The sequence below is a fragment of the Athene noctua genome, chromosome 25 (genome assembly GCF_965140245.1).
Source record: "Athene noctua chromosome 25, bAthNoc1.hap1.1, whole genome shotgun sequence".
In the NCBI taxonomy this organism is placed as follows: Eukaryota; Metazoa; Chordata; class Aves; order Strigiformes; family Strigidae; genus Athene; species Athene noctua.
Genome location: NC_134061.1, coordinates 4,829,266 through 4,853,847, shown reverse-complemented (window position 1 = coordinate 4,853,847; position 24,582 = coordinate 4,829,266). Strand labels below are relative to the sequence as shown.

General features: G+C 48.1%; 1 protein-coding gene across 3 annotated transcripts in view; it reads right to left on the bottom strand.

Annotated features, from left to right (window-relative positions):
• LOC141970128 (acid-sensing ion channel 2) overlaps positions 1 to 24,582 on the bottom strand; it is a 514,990-nt gene that overhangs the window by 79,309 nt on the left and 411,099 nt on the right. The window lies entirely within an intron of this gene.

Genomic DNA, 24,582 nt, shown 5'->3' with positions numbered 1-24,582 from the left:
CTGCACCTGTAACCCCAACATCACGTTAATCCTTGCAGCACAATCCCTCCTCTGCCATGCCCAGACCCTCTCAAGAGCCCAAAATTTCCCATCTCCATGCTTGATGCCTTTAACAGTCTACAATTAAAAAACCCTGCCTATGCTTACACAGCAATTTTTCTCTGCTTCACTCTTTCCCCCAAATTTATTAATTTTTTTTTTATTCACAAATGCAAAATCCCCTCCACATTCACCCCAGGGGATTTACATCCCTCTTTTGCTGGGCTTAATGCTGCAAAAGCTAAGCACTCCGTTGCTCTTGTTCCAGGCACTGAGAGCATCTTAGCATCCCTACAACAATACCTGAAAATGGAAATGACTTTCCAGAAGAGTCAGAAATTACAGGAATTAATTTGCTTCTAATCTTCCAGCATGCTTTTTATTTTGTATGGCAATGCCGATTTACAGTCTCCTCAGGCACCCACCTGGCAGGTTTAAATTAGCTCGCTAAACAGGCAGAAAAGAAATGCAACAAAAGACGTTCAACCTCTCCAAAAGGCAGCCAAGACCTTCTGAACCAAAGTGCAATGGCAGGCAGAGGAGATGAAACCAAAACTACCTCAAAGAAGAGAAAAAACACCAAGTAACTGGAGGAATTTCTTCCTCTATCACTGTGGTTCCTCATAAAATAGCAGGTTTGGGCCGTGGTTGCCTACGATGCAGCCATGACTTACTGGAGATTTTCAGGCGTCTGTGGGGACTGATAAAGACTGGAGGATTATTATTCTTATTTCTACTTTAATAGTGGCCAAAATAATTTAAGGGCAGGATGAGAAGATCTTTCAAGGGCTGGGATGTCAGGGACACCCTTCCGCCCATGGATACTTCATCTGAACCATGTAAACCAAAGCTCATGACACATGGGTGTTGGCAAGAGGTACCGGCAGCACCCAGATCCAACCACAGGCTTTCTTCTCCCATTAAAAAAAAAAATAATATTTTTTTCATTCTTAAATACTTCTCTCTGGAATATTTGTCTATTTTGTCATATAATAAATACTGAAGTTTGGATTTTGTATAGCCACTGCCTTTGGTCCTCCCAACCTGATCCCACACACACACACTCCTGCACTAGGCGTGAAAGTGCTCAGCCCTGTGCTGCAGCCATAAGGAGTTTAAAAAACAAAACCAAAAAATCCCTAACCTCAGCTGCATCCAAAAAGCTGTTGTGAGCGACCTTCAGGGAACGACCCTCTGACCCATCCCCAGCACATGCTTGCAAATCCCATCAGTATAAGTCTGGCTTAACCAAGGCACTGCTGGGAGAAGGATCCCAATGGCTTCGTGCAGCAGCAGCGCCCGCATCGACCAGCACATCGTATCAATGAGAAGCAGCAATCTTCTGCCAGGCACTGAGATTATTAATTACAGCCCCAGGGCTCACACTGATCAGCTTTTGGGGAAATAACCTGCTTTAAACTCAGTGTCTGCTGCTATGCAGGGACAGCTGCCAGATCTTAGACCTACAGATGCCAATGGGGCATCTGCACACCCACAGGCTGGTGGCAGCAAACAGGAAAGACTTAAAAGTTATCCCCAGCTGGGAGAAATCCGGGTTAGCTCTAAGGGTGGATCCTTTCCACTTTGACAGCGAGGAAGCAATGATCTCAGCCTTCCCATCAGGCAGGGGCGAGCCACAAGCTCCTTGCCATGATGCTCTATTTCCCTGCCAACTTAGCAGGGGCCTGAATCTGGGAGCACGGACAAACGGCTGCCCAGGCAGAGCTGGCACCAAAGCCTGGTATAAAGCAGCTGGTCAAGTCAGTATTTCTATGACTCAGAAATGCACTTGCTGTTGTGCTTTTTAATCAGCCAAATAAATTGCAATGAGACCTTAAAGTACATGGCAGTAGGAAATGAGAAATCCTGCTGCAGGTGTCAGGAGAGGTCGGCAGGCGATGCTTTATTTGTCCCTTCCCTGCATCCTCGTGCTGCCTGTTCCACCAGCCCCTTTCTGCCCATCAGCCCAGAACTGCAGCTTCCTTCTCCCTCCTGGGCAAATCCAGGAGAGCAGCTCGCAGAGCAGCTTGTCATTGCCATAAATTCACATGGAGGTACATGAAAGCAAGGCACCTCCATCCCATCAGCAAGGGGAAGGAAAGGCTTTCGTTAAGAGACTTGAAGCAGTGTTTCGACTTGTCGTGTTATATTAAATAGGTACAAATCCCCAGCCTCCCTCCTCCTGCTGCACACACCACAGACTGAACTTGCCAAGGCATAAAATAACTGCACAGGTGAGCTATAGCAAACGTGTCAAAACCTTCCTTCCAAATCTATTACTCTGGTAACTCATAAAAAAGTACCATTACATCTGGGGCTTATCACAAACACACACCACAAAAATAGGTCAAGAGAAAACGTGCCTGCACAGCATAAACAGGGAGGAAGTTGGAAGGGCTGCAGCAAAACTCGGTCCATTGTAGGTCGATGCCTTGCACTCTCGCTCTGCAAAAGACTGAAATAATGCCACTATTTATAAATGGCCTTTTAAAAATAGAAATGTCACTCTTCCTTGCTAGGAAATTGCCTGATTTTTTTCCCTTCGAATACAGGTGAGAAGGAGGGGGGGAAGGTTATGCATTATACATGGCAAGATTCATTTTTTAGTAGACTTTTACAGCTACATCATCACTGCATCACTGTGGAGCAATGAAGTAACAGTGCAACATCTCCTGAGCGAGCAGCCTCCTGCAAACCCCGCAGCTCGGGGCCCCTCCTGCAGCCAGCAGCCCCCTGTGCACGACGGGGAGATGGAGCCATCATCCCCAGCATCCATCACAGCCCCACACCCGTGTCAGAGAGGCGATTTACATGTCACCACGTTGACACAGGCACTTGCTGCCACCTTCACACAATGTCTTTATGTCCTTATGCCACTAGCCTCTGCCTTGGCTTGCGGTGGCTGGTGTGGAGATGCCAGACCCGAAACTGGGAGCGATTCGTCCCCAGCACAGCGTAAGCATCCCCTGAGCAGCGGGCAGGACTGCAGCCAGGCTGCCACCACCCTCCCCTCTGCTTCCAAACCAGAGTAAAACCCTGGCAGAGCTGCCTGTAGCACATCACAGCCCCCACAGCTGAGCATTACCACGTCTGACCCCCGCAGTCGCTGCTGCTCCCACCCTCAGTTTCACCACGTTAAGGGTTTACTGAAAGCCATGCGAGAGGAGCCTTGAGGAGCTAATTAGGGGCTTCAGCAATCGCCGATGTGCGAGACGACACGCGTAGGAGTTAGTTTTGAAACACAAAGAGTCGTGGAAGCTTTGTGTTAGCAGGGAAATAGTGACTGACCTTACAGTGATCAGGGAACAGACGGAAAAGGTGCGATGGCTGGTCTGATGGCTTTGAGACTAAGTTTCCACATCACGCTGGTACCAGGCAGTCGGACTGGACAGCTGCCAGGCCAGGTGATAACACAGTCCTGACAGAGCAGAGAGGTAAACGTGCAAACCGGAGAGGCAGTATAATCGTAGAATCCCAGAATCACTCAGGTTGGAAAAGCCCCTTGGGATCATCGAGTCCAACCCTCAGCCCAACTCTACAAAGTTCTCCCCTACCCCACATCCCCCACAGCTCATCCCAACGGCCCTTAAACCCCCCCAGGGATGGGGACTCCCCCCTCCCTGGGCAGCCTGTTCCACTCTCTGACCACTCCTGCTGGGAAACATTTTCTCCTCCTGCCCAGCCTGACCCTCCCCTGTGGCAGTTTCCAGCCGTTCCCTCTTGTCCTGTCCCTGATCCCCTGGGAGCAGAGCCCAGCCCCAGCCTCTCTGCAATGTCCTGTCAGGAGCTGTGGAGTGATGAGGGCTCCCCTCAGCCTCCTCCTCCTCCTCACACTGAACACTCCCAGCTCCTTCAACGGCTCCTCACAGGATTGACTCTCCAGGCCCTTCCCCAGCCTCGTTGCCCTCCTCTGCCCTCGCTCCAGCACCTCTACTGAAGTGAATGTATAAAGTAGATGAATAAGCAGATAAAATGACACATTTAACTGGAAAAACCCAGGCCTGTTTCCCCAAAGAAGGTATCTTCTGCTCCCGTTAGTCACTGGGTACAAAGGAGCAGCAGTCAATGACTGGTTTTTCTGCTGCTAGCCTTCACTTGGATTGTAGTGGCCCAGAGAAACTATTCACATCTTGTCTGGGGTAAGCACATACATTCCTGCAGCTAAGAACTCTGCAGCTGTAAATAAATCAGCCAGTGATCCTGCCTTTCCTTAACAAACATATTTTTGGCTAAAAGACCAGGAGTTTTCATCAGTCACTCACCTACATCTGCACACGTACACACACAGGAACACACAAGCAGCACTGGAGCTCCCCAGAACATGGCTGCAGGCAAACTTTAACCCTCATTAACCTCCAGCTGCAGCTCACAAAGAGCAGAGCCCCTGGGAAAAGCCTCTGGTCCAAACACACAACTTGGGTTACATGTGTCATGAGCAAACCTCAGTGGGCTCCTTTATTTATTGCTAAATAAATAGAGTGTGTTCTCCTTTGCATGCAGACTTGGCTGTCAATACAAGCTTCCAGCTTCATTTAATGCGTATTAACTTCCCATGTTTGATAGCCACATGAGCCGAGAGAGAAAACAGCAATTCTTTGCTGCAAACAGTGATGATAGCAAAGAAGCTGGACACACATGTGTGTGGCATCTGCAAAGCCTCTGTCAGCTCCACCAGCCCCCTCCAGACCACATCTGCAGAGTGGGAGGGCCACAGCCATTAAGGTTAAATGAAAGCAGCTTGCAAATCTATGCTTCATTTACTTCTTGATTTGTTCTTTCTTCAGGACATTCCCCAAAGCCAATTTTTAACATTTTAAAAAAAAACCAAAACCTATTTTTCCTCCACTTGTGAGTCTTTCCAAGGATTAATTTGCTTGGAGTATGTGAGTCATTACAATTTGGTGATTTTTGTGAAGGAAGATGAATGAAACACAACAGGAAGAGAGAGCAACAGAAGCTCTGTGGAAAAGCAAGAGTCCCATCTCCATCTTCCTTTTCTTTTTTAATAATCTGACCCTTTTTAGAAAGGCTCCTGGGGCAAAACAGCTCAGCTTTGCAAAGTGCAGTACAGTCCAGCAAGAGGTTACTTAAGCCCAGATGCTCAAGTCTGGTCGGGAAGAAACTGGGTCTGCTTCTGTCGAGCTGGGCGGGTTCAAACCTTGGAGCAATCAGAGCTCATCACTCTGACCCCTGCAAAGCACAGCCCAGACCTGTGTCAGCCTCAGGGAGCTACATGACCTGAGCCCTAAACCAGCCCTGGGGTGGCCCAAGTGTGCGACTCAGGTGCTGAGATTTTCTCCTCCGCTGCTTGCCACCCAGTCACCCCAAAGCCAGGCAAGGGCACACACGGGGCTTGTAGCCATCTGAGCTGCTCCACATGGGCTCGTTTTCCCCTGCCAGTCCCCGACAATGAGAGTATTTGTGCCTAATAATGGGTCAGTCCTGCCCAGTCCCACACAGGGGAGCAAATCCCACCAGGAATGGTTGGTAGCACTACCAGCAACTCCCACAACAGCATCTGTTTTAACACTTTCCTAGCCAAGCCTCACAGATATCCTTCAAGATATCCTCCAGCCTGAGTCCATAGTTTGTCCAAGTCCTGGCCCCACAGCTCAGGTTTATTGATCCAGCAAGAAAAAATGGGGCAGGAACCCACAGCTCTGGGATGCCACCTGGGGCCAGCACCCAACTGCAAGGAAAATCTCAGCAATCTCCCCTTCACAATGTCTTCAAAAATCTAAGTAAAAATGTATGGCAAGTCATCTGCAAGTTTGAAAACCAGATGCACAAACTCCAGGATCCCAGCTCAGCCCTTCAATGTGTCTGCAATCCCGGGGCTTAGACCCTATCCCAGATTCATTTCCCCTGATGATGTTGGCGAAAGTCCAGACTCTGAATCAACAACCAGGACAAGCACCATGCTGTAAAAACCTCCATGTTCCTCAGACAGCATCCTCATCTCTGACAGCCCAAGGACACCCTTGAAGTCCCTGCACACCCCCAAGACATGCTGTGCCACCATGATTCCTTGCAGGTGTGGGTAGAGGCAGCTTAGAAAAAGACTTAAGAGAGATTTAAGTTCTTCAGTGAATTCCCCAGCCTGCCTCATAGGAAAGAAGGGAAAATTTCCAGGCTAGAAGTGTTTGAAATAAATAAATAAATGCATGCTCAAATTATAGTATATTATAATCCCAAACTCAGTCAAACTATCTGCAAAAGGACAAGGAAACTGCCATGAAAGCTGATTGCACTGATGTGGCCTGTCCATCAGTCTTGAAACCACTGCTATTCCAACCCCTCTCCACCCAGTTCCCATTAAACATCAACTTTTCAGATGCTGAGCTCATTGCCTTACCGCTCCACACCATGGCAGCCTGTTCCAATAGCAACTAATTGCTAACAAGCTCATTACAAGATGAAAGCAGCAGGAGTGTAATGCTGGAATTTTTTTTGCCTGTCTGCAAAGTGAACAGCTGGCCACCAAACCTACAGGACTAATCTAATTAAAGAGCAACAAAAATACCTACATCAATGGCAAAAAAACCTCCTTTCGCTCAGACATAAGCGTTCCCTCCTCAAAGTTCATCAGAACTTTGTCAATTGTGAGACCATTTCCAACCGTCGCACTTGCTGGGAAACTGAAGATTCATGATCTGAGCCCAGCTGGGTGCTGGGAGGAAAAAAAAAAAAAATTTAACATGAAGAAGCAAAGCAGATGTTGGCAAGGTAACCTTGCTGTAAGAACAAGAGGTCATGGAGGGGCTGGTGTAAGGCTGCTGCTTTGGAGCAAGGCTCACTCCAGAGCTACACCATTTTTGCCTGAAAACTGAGGAATTGCATGGTCTGATCTGGTGTTTGGTACGTAGATCTTTCTTTTTTTCAAATTCTCTTAAGTCAACTGCTGTTTGTTTTGCTCTGTGTCATGCTGGACATGAGGCATCCTACCTACCCGCCCCAAACACCCTTTGCCAACAGCAGAGAGGCAGGAGGGACATGAGATGGCAGCCATCCAAGCACAGCCTGCTCTATCCATGTTTGGGAAAGTGTGTCCTCGAGCGCAGGGTAAGGGCAGGAGACCGGTTTTCCACCCACCCTCCCTGCGGCTTGTGGCTCTGCTGCAATGTGGTCCCAGAGGAGTCTGACTTTGAGCCCCTGCTCACGTGGAGGATGCACACAGGGTGAGGTGGAGGCCAAGACCAGCTCATCCATCTCATGACATAACAGAAAATCAGGGCACAGATAATGAAACAAAACCACAAGCAAAGCTACAGTCGATCACCCCAAGCCAGGGCTGAAGCCCTTGTGCCGATGCCTGCAACCGTCTGCTCCACCACGAGAGACACTCCCAGGCTCTCACTGATCCATCATTGAAGTTCACGAGCAGCTAAATATTCACCTGCTTTATCACATCATTAACAATTTGTTTTGCAAAGTTTACGAGTCTTCCCTCAAGGGCCTGCGTTTTACAGCACTTGTTCAACCAGGATTGCGAGGATTGTTGCACCTCAAATACTGTGTTCAGTTTTGGGCCCTTCACCCCAAAAAGGCCATTGAATGACTCGAGCGTGGCCAGAGAAGGGCAACGGAGCTGGGGCAGGGTCTGGAGCACAGGTCTGCTGGGGAGCGGCTGGGGGAACTGGGGGGGTTCAGTCTGGAGAAGAGGAGGCTGAGGGGAGACCTCCTGGCCCTCTGCAACTCCCTGCCAGGAGGGGGCAGAGAGGGGGGATGAGTCTCTGGAGCCAAGGCCCCAGCGCCAGGCCCCGAGGGAATGGCCTCAAGCTGCCCAGGGCAGGGTCAGGCTGGCTCTGAGGAAGGATTTCTGTGCAGAAGGGGCTGTTGGGCGTTGGAATGGGCTGCCCAGGGCAGGGGGGGAGTTCCTATCCCTGGAGGGGTTGAAGAGTCAGGTCGACTCAGCGCTTAAGGATCTGGGGGAGTTGAGAATGGTCAGTGTTGGGTTAACGGTTGGACTAGATGATCTTCAAGGTCCTTTCCAACCTAGCTGATTCTATGTGATTCTGTGAGGATTTTGCAGGCCTGCAACAGCACCAGCTTCCTGCATGGTTTGAGCTGGGCTTTGCTCAGACTCTGAACCAAGTCCTCCAACCATTAGCGCCTCAATGCCCTGCCTGGCCATACAGCAAGGACGGCAAAACATCCCCCTTCAAGGCTTTCCATGCTAGTGTTGGTACAACACTAAAAGCAATTTTTAAATATGCACTTATTCCTGCATCACGGACACCCAGAGCTTCCAAATAACTGACTCAAGAAAAGCATAAACTAACCCACAGCATATCCCAGCCTGTGGCTGATCCCCTTCCAAAGCAGCAGCACGTCTTCATCATGATGAGCTTTAGCCTTACTATGCACCAGCTTTTCTTCCACCCATTATCCAGTGGCCGCTGCTTTTTACAGTTAAAGGATTAAGGAAGTATGAATTAGCAAATGAGCTCTGTGTATAATGCAATCAGGATGCTACAGGCAGGCTGTATCCCCCTGCTCTGGCTAGGATCCCCAAATGGGCAGACAGGAACCCATTTTCTTGATGTCTAACATCAAAAGGGCATTGCCTTTCTGAACCCAGAGGAGAGCAAGATGAAATCCAAGCAACTGTCAGACCAACGCTAACAAGCACCGATGTCTCAGGAACAACTTCTAAAATAAACAGGTTGCCAGATATCAAGTATTTTGTCTGGGTTTTTCTCACTCCTGTTTAGTTGCTGGGAAACCACCTCTTTTGAGGCATCTCAGACCCTTTTGCACTTACTCCTTGTTCCCTGACAGAAGTCAAAACTCTCGGCGTGAGTCCATCCAATCCCAGCGGGGAGGCGAGTAGAGACTGTGATCCTTCAGATGGGAAAATGAGAGGTGAAGACCCAACCACAGCACTGCCGTCCCTCTTGGCACTGGGCTTTTTAAGACCAAAAAGTCAGCAGTCCCACTAATAACCTGTCTTAACACGGCAGCAGGGCTGACGCGGATGGCACCGGTAGTTTGGTCTCCCCTTCATCTCCACTGGAGCTCATCGTTAATAAGACAGACAGGAAACGGAGGCCAAAGAAACAAAACCACTTCAAACAGTGGAGGGGAACCAAAACAAAATGCAGTATTTTCCACGGGAAGTTGCTCAGATTCGTGTGCCTGGCTGTATGGAAGGAGATTGCACTACCTCGGTGCTGCCTGAGAAGGCTGGTTTCTCCAGAGTCACCCGGTGAGGATGTCTATTGATTGTTTGGTTTTCATTTATTCATTTAACCCACCTGGTAGGTCCAGCAACACTCCTGCGGAGCATCCCTCACAGCAGCACTGCAGCCAGGCTTGCTGCTGCTAAGAACGTATTTAAAAGAAAGAAGAGCTGTTCTACTGCTTTTATTTCACCTTCTTAAAATTCTCCCCTTAGGAATGAAGCATTTAAACATTTTGGCTTAGTAGGCCACAAAAACCTCTGAGCATTACGATGACCATACAGATGGAAACCCTCTCGAACAACTTTTCTCTCCTTGCACAAGCTGCCCAGTCACCTGCATGCTTCGAAGTTGGTCCCATGCTTTATTTCTCTCCTTCTTCCCCTTTTATACTCTTTTTCCATCCTCTTCACACATCAGCCCGGGACACTCAGCTCAGGGTTGAGATCTCCATCAGTTGCAGGAGGTGAACACGGACTGGATGGTCATTGTAGGTCCCTTCCAACTGAACTATTCTATTTTAACATCTCAAAGTAGCCAACGGTGGCTTCAATTCTGACCTTCTCCCTACCAAGCAGGATAATTAGTGAACGAAACATTTCCGTTAACCCTATGCAACTGGTGGCTCCACATCCAGTTCCAAAAGCCCATATAAACACCCACATCCCCACACCGCGGCAGAAACCACCTGTATCAACCTGCGGGTTTAAGCAATGAGCTGAAACAAGAAATAGAAGGAAAAAAAAAAGACGAGACCATGGGAAAGGATGGGGTTCATGAGAGCTCAGCCAAACTGTAACTGCCATCACAGAGGCACTGGCAATGAGGAGTCCCAGGCCCCTCTCAGAGGCTAGAGAAGACCCCCAGCTCCCCCGATCCTAGCACTCCTTTAAGGATAGGATGAAAGACTTTCTGTAGGGACCCCTCTCTTTTTCCCTTATCACACTAAGCTTAATTTTCTCTTTGAAGCAGAGGGCTGTTTTCCATTTCCCTTATACATATATTAACAGTTATGATTGTGTAGAGTGCTGTACAGGAAAATCCTCCCCCTCTTCCGAGTCGCCTCTCCATCACTCGCTCCAGGAGCGCGGGGACTCGGGCACATCCCACCAGCATCTTCCCTGAGAGGCAATCACCACCCAAGACAGGATGACAAGCCAACAAGGAAGATCCCCAAAACATCAGCGCCCACAATGCTAATAAAAAGGTAGAGCGATGACTCAGCCAGGCTATGAAATGCAGAGAGGAGTGCATCATGTGCTATTTTTAATGTTTGATAGCACAAATCCCACCACCCACCTACCACAAGCTCAAAGCTCTTGCCCAGCACTCTGTATCTTTCTGCCTGTCCTGTCTGACCGTCTGCAAACCTCTCCAGATGTTTCCAGCACCAGCAGAGCTGCTGTAACAGATCGGAGCAGCTTATCAAACCTACACTGCCTCTCTCTGTGGGAGGCAAAAAGTAAAAGAAATCACCTTGGCAGGTCCTATAGGGATGTTAAGAAAAACCCAAAACTAACTCCCACATTTCTCATCTTCAGCCTTAAAACTCTTTTAAGGTGACCAAGTCATTAACAACATGTACAGACATTACAAAATTACCCTGGGCTTTTGTTCAACCCACCCAAACCCCTGGACTGTATAAACACACCGTACTTGACGTTTAAACGGCAGCCCTAAGGACACCCATGAAAACCTCTATTTTGGGACAGACTTTTTTTTAATTTAAGTGTTTAATCCTTATGATCATAAAAGAAAGCTTGGAAAACTCATCTCTAGTAATGCCCAAGACAGAAGACAAAACATAAATACCTAAGAAAACCTTTAACCTTCTTTAAATTATATTTTTATTAGCCTTCAGCCAATGACCAGGATTCATTCCTGCTAAACCATTCATTCAGTGCATCTTCACAAGTAACAACACCCTCTCCTGTGCTGACATTCAGAAACTGCAACGGAGTTGCTTCTACCCAGCGTACCAACCAGCCTGTGTAAATCTACAAAACCTGCAATTTATGTTGATGTAGCTCCTTCCCACGTACGTATCATTTTTCCGAAGAGGTGGCAGATCTCGAATCCAGGAGTCACTCTAAATATAACCTCCCCAACCTCGGGAAGGGTGAGAAGTGGCAGGAAAAGGGACCTGTAAATTCACCGTATCACCAACACTATAACCAATTAACTAATAATGACGGTTTAATTTGGTGGGAGTAGCAGGGCACTGGATCAAATTCTGGCAAAAAGAAATACCCTCTTGTGCAAAGTCAAAATTGAACAGTTTAACTTCGTGAGCAAACGGTCTTCTCAAAAGGAGGAGATATTCACGCAAATACAAAAAATCACATGGGTTACAACACACTCGCACATCCCGGAGCTATAAATCCCCAGTAGCCAACACAGAGAAACACCAGAAGTTGAGATGAAGCCTGTCCAAGCAGCAAGTCACACCCTCACAGGACACTAATGAATTTATTGCATCTCCCAACCCAGCCAATTTATTTAAACCTGCCCCAGTGGTGTTCCTATGCAAGTGCCTTGGACACACTGGCACACGCAATTAATTTAGCACCAAAAAAAGTTAAGCCAGGTGAATCGACACAAGAAGTAAAGTGATAGTGAACTGTCCATCACGTGGAAAAATCAAAGGCAGAGGACTTTTTAGAGCATGGTAGCACTTGCTCAAAGAATACAACAGAATAGAACAGAACATTTGAGTTGGAAGGGACCTACAATGACCATCTGGTGCAACTGCCTGACCAGTTCAGGGCTGACCAGAAGTTAAAGCCTGTTATTAAGGGCATTGTCCAAATGTCCCTTACACGCTGACAGGCCTGGGGCATCAACCACCTCTCTAGGAAGCCTGTTCCAGTGTTTGACCACCCTCTCGGTAAAGAAATGTTCCCTGCTGTCCAGTCTAAACCTGTCCTGGCACAGCTCTGAACCATTCCCCCGCATCCCATCCCGGATCCCAGGGAGAAGAGCTCAGCACCTCCCTCTCGCCGTCCCCTCCTCAGGAAGCCGCAGAGAGCCACGAGCTCACCCCTCAGCCTCCTTTTCTCCAAACGGGACACACCCAGAGTCCTCAGCTGCCCCTCACAGGACATTCCCTCCAGCCCTGTCACCAGCTTGGTTGCTCTCTGCATGCACTCAAAGACCTGAACATCCTTCTTAAATGGTGGGGCCCAGAACAGCACATGGTATTCAAGGTGAGGCAATACTGTGTGCTGTTTTAGGCCCCACCATTTAAGAAGGATGTTTAAAACACAAAAAAGTTTGTATTCAATATTACACAGAAAATACTGCTCAACCAACAAAGCAGCACGGGTTGGACTCAGGCAACCAAGCAGCAGCACAGCTGGATGCTCAAGAGCTGACCAGCAGCCAGAAACTGGGGAAGGCAACAGGGACAGGGCAATGGAAAATGCGACAAGAGCAGCAGGGACGTGACGGGAAGGAGAGGGAGGACCAGGGAAAGTCACCCAGAGTGATGCAGAGCACCAAGGAAGAAGCTTTCTCCAAAGGCTGTGCCAACTCAGGGGCACACACGGGGCTTGGGAGCAGCTGGGAGCTTGCAAGCGGGAGGAAAAAAAAAACAGCCAAGACAGGAGCATCCATCTGTCCCGTCTCTCTCCTCGCTCCGCTTGCCTGGCAAAAAAAAGCCATAGCGAAGCCTCTACCCTCCAGGGTCACAAAAACATATTATCTTAGAGTCAGGAAGATCATACTTTTAATGCTTGAAAATTGCATTTTAATTATTTAATGAGAAAGCAGCAAGCAGCAACTGTGACACCAAAATAGCCTCCTACAACCACAAACCCACCCCTGTAAAGCAAGGGGCCATCATCTCATCAAAAGGTTGGGGATTTGTGTGTCCCTAACCCCAGCAGGAAGGGGAAAGAGGGATGGGCGAGGGCAGAGAGGGCAGGAAGGCTGGATTGATGCTTCCAACCACATCTGGAGATTGACAAACCTGGACGCAAGGAAAGGATGAGGGAAATCAGAGCTATGTTCAATACAGGGACAGAGGAGAGGAGGCAAAGCTTGTAAAGGTAAAAAGCAAATGCCCTTTTCAGAGGAAAACCATCAGCCAGCTTTTCAGGCATCCTTGGCTGGTTGTTCAGTTGAAATATGTTGGTGGATGCACGAGACCGAGTGTCGACAAGTTGTAATAAAATGCACAGCGCAGAATCCAGCCGCAGCCCTGGGTGCAATAAGTCATCCAAGACTTGTAGGAGGTTTCGACAGAGTATATGGATGCAGACATTATTAGAAACAGAATGATTGATGGGTTTGATATTACGGTGCGTGTCGATTTTATGATGGTGTAGGTAGCTGGGATTATGTGCACGCAATGTCTGGATTTGTCACCTTATGCAGTAAATATTTTAAGTATTGTTTCACAGTGAATAACTCAAGGCAGGGTGATACCTTATGTTGAAAACACACTCTCTCGGCGGAACGCGTTTTTGCAATCAGCTGAGCATAAACTGGTTTAGGGACCAGGAGATGCTTAATTACCATGCAGTGCAGGGAATTAGCTGGTTACCTTAACTGGTACACTGCAACCTGCTGCTCCAGGCACAAAGTACAGCCCCAACCTCAACGCTCCCACATCCCACCGTGAGCAGCACACACATTTCCATACGTTATTCCAGAAGGTGGTAGCACAGAGCGAAATAAAACAGAGGGTAAAGACTAATAATCCCTTAGAGAATCCATCGCTATTGGAAAATAGTTGTTATAAAGTTATATGCACCTGGGAGAACCGTATGATACACACTGGTGTGGTGTAGGGAGCCTTTCAGGCTGCTTTCCTGTTGTAGTACAGCAAAAACTTGCCTGTTTTCCCACTACTTTTGGAGGCATTTGCTAGTTTCTACTAAATTTATCACAGAAAGGTCTGAGAGACACGAAGCCCCCCAACACAAGCCCCGGAGCAGCAGGCTGGTGACGTGGGAGCAGGTGTCCCTACGCTCTCCCATGGGGAGAAGCAGCCTCAAGGGCTCGTTCCCATTCTCCGCGGAGCCACGGAAGTGTGTGAGCACATCTGCAGCTTGCCTTGGGACCCAGCACCACCCTCAGCACCGCCATCCCTCCTCACCTCCCCCCCGAAAAAAGGGGGAACCCTCTCCCCTTGCTTTTGAAGGTGATGGAGGGGCACTTCCCAAGACAGGCACAGGGCAGGAGAGCAGGCAGGGAAGAGAAAGCAGCCCAGAGCATTTGCAACAAGGAGGGCAAGGCATTCCTTCTAACACTCTGCAAAGGCCCAGCTTCAAAAAAATAAAACACAACAGTGAAAACACACTCACAAGCAGCACTGCTTTCTAGACTGCAACGGGAAAGGACATGAGACCTTCTCACTGACCATTAATCTCCGCGTAAGCGGGTACCACCCTCCCAGCAGAAAGGGCTGGTGAGGAAAGTAGACTTAAATTTCACTTGCAGCTTTGTAAGTGATTTCAGACCTGTTTTCCTGGATATTTTGGTCACCGTGTTTGCCCTCCTGCAGAGTTGGGGATAACTACGTATCTTCCCCCCATCTGGTTAAAGAGAGCAAGCAGAGTGAGGGGTTTTCCTCTCGCGCAAGCACAAGGAAGTCTTCAAGCATCCCATTCAAAAATAAGAGGCACAGAACATCTAGGATCTGTGCAAAGAACCTCTCACTGACGTTGCCACCTGGATGAAGAAAAGCCAAAGACTCCTGGTTGGAATTACAAAGAGCACAAGCCCAGGACAGAGCCCAGAGGACCTCATGCACCAACTCCGTATGATTTCGGATGAACCCTGAAGCATCCACCCACAAGAAATAGTGTTGGGTCCACAGCCCCAAGCAGCAAGTCCTCTAAGAGACCACAAAAATCGAACACAGCCCCAAGCAGACCGACAGCACTGCACAGAGATGTGTCCAGCAAGCCCTCAAGCCAGAGGAAGCTGCTACTCTCGGCTTGCCCCTTTCTCCAGCTGCTTGCAAAAAATGCGACATCTCTGAAATCTAGGCTGGGTTTGAAGTAGTTTGTAGCTAAAGGAATCCAGCACTAAGGTCAAGTTGCTGATGCTTCTGTTCCTGCCCACTGCTCAGACAGATTGGGGTCCTTCCGCAAGAGTGGGTTAGGAAGCACTGATGCATTAAGTCTAATAAAGCTACAGGATGAGGTTATTTATTTTTGTCAGTAACATATGTTGGGAGCCTATAAGATTTACATGCCCACCATGAGACACTTTTGATCTTCCCTATCACAGGTTATCCTTGGTTCCAGCTGTTGGAAGTGGTTCTAAAAAGAAAAAAGGAAAGAAAAAAAAAACCAAACCGAACCACAAAGGTTTCAGTCTTTTCCAACCATATTACGTAACTTTTCCCCCACACTGGCAACAGTAATTCCTGCTTGTGAATCATAGCTAATTGTATTATAATAGGCCATTCTTCTTGATTTAATATACCGTATGAAAATCAGTATGTGAGTGAGTGTGGTCATAAGATTAGTAACAGCTCCAGTTCTTAATTTATGTTCACACTTTATTATTGAAGAATTTAAAGCTCAAGGGTGTTGAGGAGGATGTTTTGCTGGAATTTGTTTTATTCCAAAAGTAAATTACAAAACTGGGGGAGAGGGGAGTGGAACAATCAAAAACAAATTACAAATACCTGCTCCCACTGCATGAAATTACAGAGCTCAGGGTGAAGAAACTCAGAACTGTCTGAGAACAAAATGAATCAGCTGCATTATCACGGAGGTCTGCAAACAACAGGGTTCCCCGTTTTTAAAAAGGGAGAAGAAAAGCATAGTGAAGACACCACAGTCCAAAACAGATCCAAGATTCATGGGTGACTTTTGGCTGGGTCACAGATTAGAGAGAGAGGAGACTCGAAAAAGGAAAGGAAATTAGGGAAGGGTGAAAGAAGTGGTGGGAAGGGTGAAAGAAGTGGTGAAAACTGCAAAGAAGGTGAGACAGAGCAGTAAGGCAGGGGGGGAAAAAAAAAAAAAGAGAGAGAACTGCAATCAAGCAAAAGGGCAGAGGAAAGCAAAGAGAGAAGAAATAAAATAGCCCTGCTGCCAAGCCCCGGCCAAGCCCGCCTACGTGCTCTGAAGCGGTTTGGGGCCAGCGCATGTCTTTGAGTTTGATTTTTCTTTTTTAAGGTATGGGCAATCCAGTGCAGGCACGCGTGGCCACCGCTGTCCCTGCCAGAGGGGATAAGGGCATCGCAGCCCCCTGCCCCGCAGTCAGCTCTGCCTCCACCGTCAGGGAATGGGAAATGTGACCTTGGATGGCATCAGAATGCAAAACTTATGGGCAAGCAACATCCCTGCACGCAGGCTTAGCCCCAACCAGGGATAAATGCATTTGCAGTAATACCCCACGATCTAACCCAAGCAGCTCTCCTCCATCCCGGCTCAGGAGGTGACAAGCCCACAGCCGGGATGGAAAAAGCAAACCCAAAAGACAAAAAAAGCTCATCCCAGCTCCGATTGCAAGCAATCCCGCTGGGAAAGGCGCCTGTTTCTGGAGCCAGCCCAGGATGCTGCAAAACATTTATGGCACCATGTAACGCTCCAGCCAGGAACAAGCTCTGGCAGCCCCCGGGATTCAGGATAAGTGACATTGCCTTGAACTACACCCAGAGTAAAGGGCAAACTCCAGCAGCCTCCAGGGGATAAGGGGCTCGCCAGAGCCATTTTCATTAAACAAACTCTCAGCTGCATCTCCTAAATGCACGGGGGTACCAGGGAGCCCAACCTGGCTGACTCCCATCCTGCAGAAGAGCTGGATTCCTGCTGCGTTTATTTAACCTCCCCAACGCCAGTTTCCTTTGGTGTCTGCATCACAATACGAGAATTATTATTCTTTGCATTCAGCACGTATTAGTAGATGGTCGGCAGATCCTGAAGCAATTTGCAAATATTAATTAAGCCTTAGCAGAGTCCCTGAGTGGTAGGTAACTGTAATTATGTCCCTAATTATATTAATTTTGCTGTAGGGCGGCAAGTAATTATTTGGAATCTATTATATAACGAAAACAAACCTATGTTGATGATTACATGTTTAGCATGTGCCTAACTGGTATTTTGTTTCCTAACTGATGGCTTCGGCATAAGTGAAAGAGGTGGGAAAAAAAAAAAAAAAAAAAAAAAAAAAGACGTAGGAAAAAAAACACGCAGGAAAGTTCTGCTAAAAAATCTCTCCTCTGTTCTACAGCCTGATTCCTCTCTCCCACCACGCTCATCCCTCCTCTCGACACACAGTATGTTTGCATACCCCTACACAAAGAAAGGGGTTTGTGCTCCAACCCAGGACAAAAAAAGGAACAAGAGAGGGCCAGAAACTGAGAAAAGCTCAGAAGTTTCATGGTGGTAGTGGCAAAACCTTAGCTGAAGTGTTCCCTCACTGAACACATTTTTTCTTGCCTACCTGAAATAACAGCCCCCATGGTTTTCATCCCAGATACATGCCCAGGTTTTGTTAAAACCTACAATCACGCAAAGTTTAAGCAGTTGCTTGTATCTGGACCTAGCTCAAGTGGGTTGCAAAGCACGGGATGCAAAGGATTCAGGAGCACATACCAGCACGAGCAGAACGCAGCCCTTACCCCAAACTCTGTGGGCCAGGAAGCCGAGTCCCATCTCCCTGCACAGCCACATCGTCCACAGCACACCTCCACCAGTTCAGCAAGGAGCCCTAAGGCAAAGGTCTCCTCCTGCTGCAGACCAGTTTCTGGCCAAACCCAGAGGAAAATTGACCCAAGCGCAGCCTCCCACCCAAGAAAGCCATTTACTCTTCGAAGACATTCTCCACACCACACACTCGCAGTACTACTCAGAAATAAAGACCAGGGCACTGTAAAACCATAAAATATAAAGAACTTTCCATTATTTTTTTTTCCTAAATTAGCAAGGCAGAGCAGGTCTCCCTGAACACCCTCATCCTACAGAGTCTGAAGGGTTCATGGCAAGAGCCCGGGCAGCACATCTCCACGACAGCTTGAAAAATTTCACTGTGGCCTTCCCAGTGCAGCGTATTGATGGAGCTCAGAGACGTTAGTGCTGACCCAGCAGCGAGGTGCATTCCTTAGATCAGTTTTATGCCAGCCTTTAAAACCCAATGTCATTTTTCAAATTAAAAAAAAAAAAAAAAAAAAAAAAAAAAAAAGAGGCAAAAGTCAGAGAAGCACTGCTGGACCAAATTGATTATCCACGAGACAGTACAGGATTGTTCCCTGCAGCTTGTTCTCAATAGCCCGTCTCCAGCAGACAACTAATTAGGGAAGTTTCTATCCACCCTCACCCTTGAATCTTCTCAGTCTGTATTTTTCTGCTCCATCCCAAACACACCCTCATTAGCGACTATCCCCTCAAAGAGCCACATCCAGCTCTCCCAGTCATCCTTGGCTTGGACAACCTATGCAGCTCCTTCGGTCCTGCCTCATAAATCCATCCCCAGTCGTACCTCTTTTATTGCTCTTATCTTGCACACTCTCCTCAATCTGTCAATTTTTTTTTTTTTTCTTCCAGGGAGATGCTCCAAAGAGAGGGTGGAAAAATACAGTTTTGTTGCAATTGCATATTATCTTCTTCAAGTCTGGAAGGACACTGGCTTGCACTGTGTTGAAAAGTACCACTAACGTCTCCACCTAAAATTCTTTTCAGTAAGGATTGGCCAAAAATATTCCAACAGAAGAGTTTTCAAAGCATCTCCATTTTTCAGTGGAAAATTAATAAAGGGGTCTGCTTTGACAATGCTATACTTAAGGAGAAGGTGAAAAGTTAAGATGACACCAAACCAAAATGTTTTCAGAGAGTTTTACCTCATGAAAAGTTTCAGTATCATACCTATTAAAAAAAAAAAAAAAGTCAAACTAAGTCACCCAGGAGATAGGAGGTCTGAATTTCAAGCATACCTAGTCCAACTGAAAGCCAGAACTAGGAAGGAGGACCAGGCCTTTCCCAAACAAAACATACGCCTTCTCCATGCTGGATGCCAAGAAATGCAAAGTGCTTTGGCAGGTGCCGATGGAGATGATGGAGAGCTAATTCCCACTCCAAGGAAACCATCAACAGTGATGAAGACGGTAACCCCTTCGCATCAATTCATGTCACTGTGAAGCCAAGCTCCTGACAACGAGGGTTTGATCGTTTTAATTCCCTCCTAATCCCTGGACTGTCCTCCTGCTCCCAGCACCAAGCCCACGCCTCCTCTCGCAGCTGACCCCTCGCTATCCCCCCCCCCCCCCCCAAACATCAGGGCAAACAGCCCTCACAAATTCAGCTGCAGCACGGAGGCAACATCTGATGTTCTGCTGATGTGGTCTATCAATCCCATGAGACAAGATGAATTAGGCTATCTGCTGCAAAAAAAATATAATAATGAAAAGGGCTTAGGTACCCACACTCGAGTCATATCCCACTTCAGACTCCTACATCAAAAAGATGCAATAATAAAAAGCCCTCTAGAGCTGCTGGCTTCTGTGAAGGAGCCAGTTCTCCACAAGCATTAGGCCACCAAATTAAACAAGGGGAGAGAAGAAGCCCATGACCCCCGATCACGCATGCCGCCCAGCCTTTCTTGCTCCATGGATTTATCTGGGATGTCTTAAACTCTGCAGAGCAAACCTGCTTTGGAAGAGCTAGTGCATCACCAGCCAGGCGATGCTCCTTGGCCCCTGCCCTTCTCCTGTAGCACCTCAATGCTCAGTCACAATCCAGCAGTTGAGTGGCAATCTGCAAGCCAGCTCCTCTCAGCTTTTATTCTCCAGCCTAACTGCAGTCACAATCACCTCAACAACCAACTTTGCAGGAAAACAAGAATGTTTAACTTCAGTGCAGGGACCAATTGACCCAATCATGCATTAAATCACCCCAAACCCCTCTTCGGAGCCAGCCCATCTTTCACAGCGAGCATCATTTCAGGCAGCACTTAGTACTGTTCAGTCCTAATTTCTCCTTGGATTCTTTGACACTAACTAACACAAAATTAGCAATATTACTTCATGTCGCTGCAGTCTGGTGAGGAAAGCACGGACTTGGCATTGCTGCTTTAATGAGCAAGACTGAATCCAACTGGCTCCACTTGTAATTCCCTTAAATGGCAGCTGTACAAATCGGGAGCATATTTAAAGCTTCAGCCCCACATCAGCATAATTAAACGCAACCCACTTCCCTTCCAAAAGCAATAGTAACAGCAAGCCAGATTTAAGTTATGTTCGGAACTGGCACTAAAATAAATAAATAATTAAAATAAAAATATAACAGAATAGGGGTCTAAAAAGGAATCGGGTAAAACAGTTTGTTTGTAGTCGAGTGAGCAGAATTCCCAAACAAACAAAACCACACACGCAGGCTGAAATTACTGTGCAATTAGTTATGGTGGTGGTAAATACAGTGCTTACAGCTACTGCGAGCCTCGGTCCATCCCAGCTGGCGGCACAGCCCTTCCCGTCTGCAGCCACAACGAAACCGGATGCAAACCCAGGGCTGGAAACGTCTCGTTAATTCAGTTTGATGAGCATCAGCTTCACACTGGACACAGCTGATTATCTAGCTGAGAAACAGCAAAATAATGCCCCCCCCCCCCCCCCAGCATTCAGGAACATTTTCTAAAATGTACTTCCCTGCAGCAAAGCAGCACCCAGGTCTCTATTCAACCATTACCCTGTAAAGTCCCTGTTCTGGGATTTTAAAAAAAAAAAAAAAGTTAAAAAAAAAAAAAAAAAAGGTGAGCAAATAAAAACACTAACAGGTATTGACTGCGGGGCCTTCGAAGCAGCCCCATAAATCACAGCCTTCACTAGGGCTTGTTTCAGCAATCAGGATGGAGACTGAAACCTGCTCCCCCTCCCTGCAAAGGCCGTTTCTCCCCCTTGGAACGGGCAGGTCACAAGTCACACTTCCCCAGGCGGAGCCACAGGTGACAAATTTTATTTGGGAAGTTATTAAATCAGGATGAGGTAATTAGCCCATAAATCCCAACTCATGGGATGTATTAATAACTTTCTCAGAAAGAAAAATATAAAATAAATCAATAAGCACAGGGCAGAATAATCAAGATAAATATTTTAGAAACAGCTCAGTGGAATAAATCAACACCCGAATTCAAGTGACGCACAGCAAAGCGATCGGCCACTTAATCCTGATGCTCAGTTACAGACAGATGGGGCCATTCCTGCAAGGGAAAGCAAATACCATCTTTAATCATTAAACTGCCCAGTTCTGACAGTTTTATATCAGAAACTGGAAGAAGTTTCTGAAGGACACCGACTCCTTCCCTTTGAGTCAAGGCGACAGTCGAGCACGTGCACAGCCACCACATCGTGCAGCGGCCGAGCTTTCAGGCCCAGCCTATGGAAATAAGTAAACTTACATATATTGATCGAGGGATACCAGCCTCCATCTCACCCAAACACAACCGTCCTCACCCAGCTGGAAAACGCTGCACACACCCAGCAAAGCCTCCCTTGTACAGCCATGAGAATAATTCAAAACGGAGCGCTCATAAATAAGCTAAACATGCCCAACTAAACCATCTCAGTCCTACAGCACTCGAGTTCCACAAATCAGTGCAACAACCCACCCCCCCACCCCCCATACATACATATGTTGGGACATAAAAAAGCAATGCTACCTCCATATGTTGGTTTTGTTGTGCTTATTCTCAAGTAGCCCTTTGCTTTTTCATGTTACAGAAGTGCAATTCCCACCGTACCCTAATGGTATAAACAAAGCGAGGTTGAAAGAAGAGGCAATCTCCTGTACGAGATGCACTAACAGAGTTGGAAAGAATAAAAAGAGACCAGCTCTCTCATCCAGAGCCTTTTCTTCTGCTTCAGATCTAAGGGAGGACTTGTTTGTTCAAAAACAAGTCTGGTTTGCTCTTGTGGGTTTTTTTTACCCAATGAAAGATATAACCCTGCAAGCATTACCTCACTCTTGTCTTTTGAGACAGAAAATGCTCTTTGAGCATCCAAGCAGGTATAAAAACTGCAAAATACTCTTTACACTATCATTTATTCAGTTTGCATTTGATCCTTCTCACCCGCTCTGCTTCATATCCGTGCCCAGTTCAAACTGCACAATTCTCTTGCCCCTCCTTGGTGTTATTTCCTCCCAGCTCGGGAAGAAAAGCAGAAGTTTCAAGTAACCCAGACCCAAAGGGATGCCTGGGGCTGCCCAACTCTCAACCCTCGCAGCCATCCCCAAGCCCTGGGTTTGCTATCTCAATCGCAGACCAGGAGCCCAGGGGCGCGAGGTTCCCCCGCAGCGAGCCCTTCAGACACGCCAGACCCCTGAGACGCTTCCAGCACCTCCCCAAGAAACACTCTTATTAGGGACTCACAGGTGGAAAAGCTCAAGGACAATGCAGAGGTCACTCTCTTTAGCTTTAAATCAGAGAGGAGGAAGGATGTGCCGTGATGGAGGGAGTTGGCACTAACATCACCCCCCCAACACCCTCCCCCCAAGCCCTGCTTCCCGCAGCAACTCAGTGCAGGGAAAGCAGATCCAGTTGCTTCCCCTGGCACGGAGAGCTCCCATCTCCCTCAACCCCAGCATCCCCCCACGGGGCCACACACCCCCTGGGATGGGAAGAAGGGGAAAAAATTCCCCTGTATCTTTCCCATTTCCTCAGCTGAGGGATTCCAGGCAACGGCACAGGTCTGACGGCAGAGATGGGGAGCGCTCCCCTGCACCCCAGGCCGGGTCCTGGCACGCCGTGAGCTCCCAGCAAGACTCTCAGGGCTGACACGCACCGTCTCCTTCCCTCCCACCCCGGAGAGGCAGCTTTTCAGATCTGCGCAGGATGGCTGAAGAAGCAGCTCGCTTCGGTGGCATGAAACAGCTGCTGCAGAGCATTTAGTAACCGGTTACATCAAACAGAGTCTGCCCTCAGCTCCCACATTGCTCCTCACGGTGTCCTCTGCTCGCATCAAGCCAAAAGAGTGCTCCAGGATTTACATTTCTTGGGACAACATGAATCATGTTGCCTTGCTCACCACAACTCAGAACAAGAGTTCATTAAAACCCGCAGTCAGGCCCTACTGACAACTAGCAAACATCATCACACTTGTAAACGGGAGAACTGGACGAGGGAGGCAGCTTTTCACAGCCCAAAGGCTGAGTGCCTGTTTCTGCCTATTATTCCCAAATTTCCCTATGGTACTGTACTGCTTTGCATAGCTGTCCTGCTAGAAAGGGCCTGTCTCGATATTCTATTTATTTTTCTTAAAAAGTGCCTTTTCTGCTCATCTTTGCAGCAGCATACATGAACTCAACAGTCCTGGGCAGCTCACTTTGTCCCGCAGGGTTGTTCTCTCTCCTCCCCTTTTACAATTTAGCAGCCAGCTAGGCTGATGCGAGGAGTCCAAAGACACAATTTTTTTTTTATTTTAGGTATGCATCTCAGGCAGCGCTTAAAGAACAGGGAATTCAACTCCTCTCCTGCGTGCGGAGCAGCAACAGCTCAAACTAGTTATCTCTCCCTCCAGACACCAGCACCGCTAAGAGCAGCGAGAGTATTTAATCACAGTGTATACCTCTCTCTCCTGGATATCTGCAGAGATTAGAAGAGCAGAATATTCCAGCACAATAAACATCCAGCTGCTCGCAATGAAGTACGAAGGGGCTGTTCAAAAGAGTTCAGTTTCAGCTCTCATTTGGAGCCACTGAAGATTCAGTGTCTCCTCTTACCGCACTGTAGCCTGCAAACAGTCCCACGGGATTTTTTTCCAGCAGAGATACCTTGGTGGTTGGGAAAGCCGTGCCCTAAGGTGGGGGGTTTGGTCCTGGCGCGGAGTCCAGGGGTAAACTCCTGCCTGGTGCCTCAACGCTCACAAAGGGGGGGGTGCCGGGGGCTTTCTAGAAGGTAAAGGCGGCGGCTCCAATTAGCAGAGCTCATCATTTACAAAGCAAATCACGGCGCACGACACCGCGCAGCTGCGCAGGGGCAGCTCAGCTCAGGCACCGGGAACCCGCTGGGCAGCACAAGGAGCCGGGGTCGGGCTGTTCGCCCCCACGTCGAGCCCTGGCAGGGCCCAGCTGGGCCCCCCATGCCCCCCCCTCCTCCAGCGGGACGGGGCTGAGCTCAGCCTAAACCTGCAAATCCAGGCGGAGCTCACCCGAGGAAACTTTGCTTCCCAGCTGGCGGTGGAAAAAGTCGCGATGCAACTATGCTGGAAGCAACAGGGCAAACGTGACCAAAGTAGCTGGGACGGCCGCAGCATTTTATTTTATTTTTGAGTTAAAAAATAAGGGGGCGGCCAGCCATGCTGATGGCCAGAGTTATCCCTAAGACAGCATCAGCTTTGGTCCGGAGGGGAAATGAGCATTCGGGGGGGGCTGAGACCTGCCGGGAGGGCGCGGGGAGGGTTTGGGGGCCC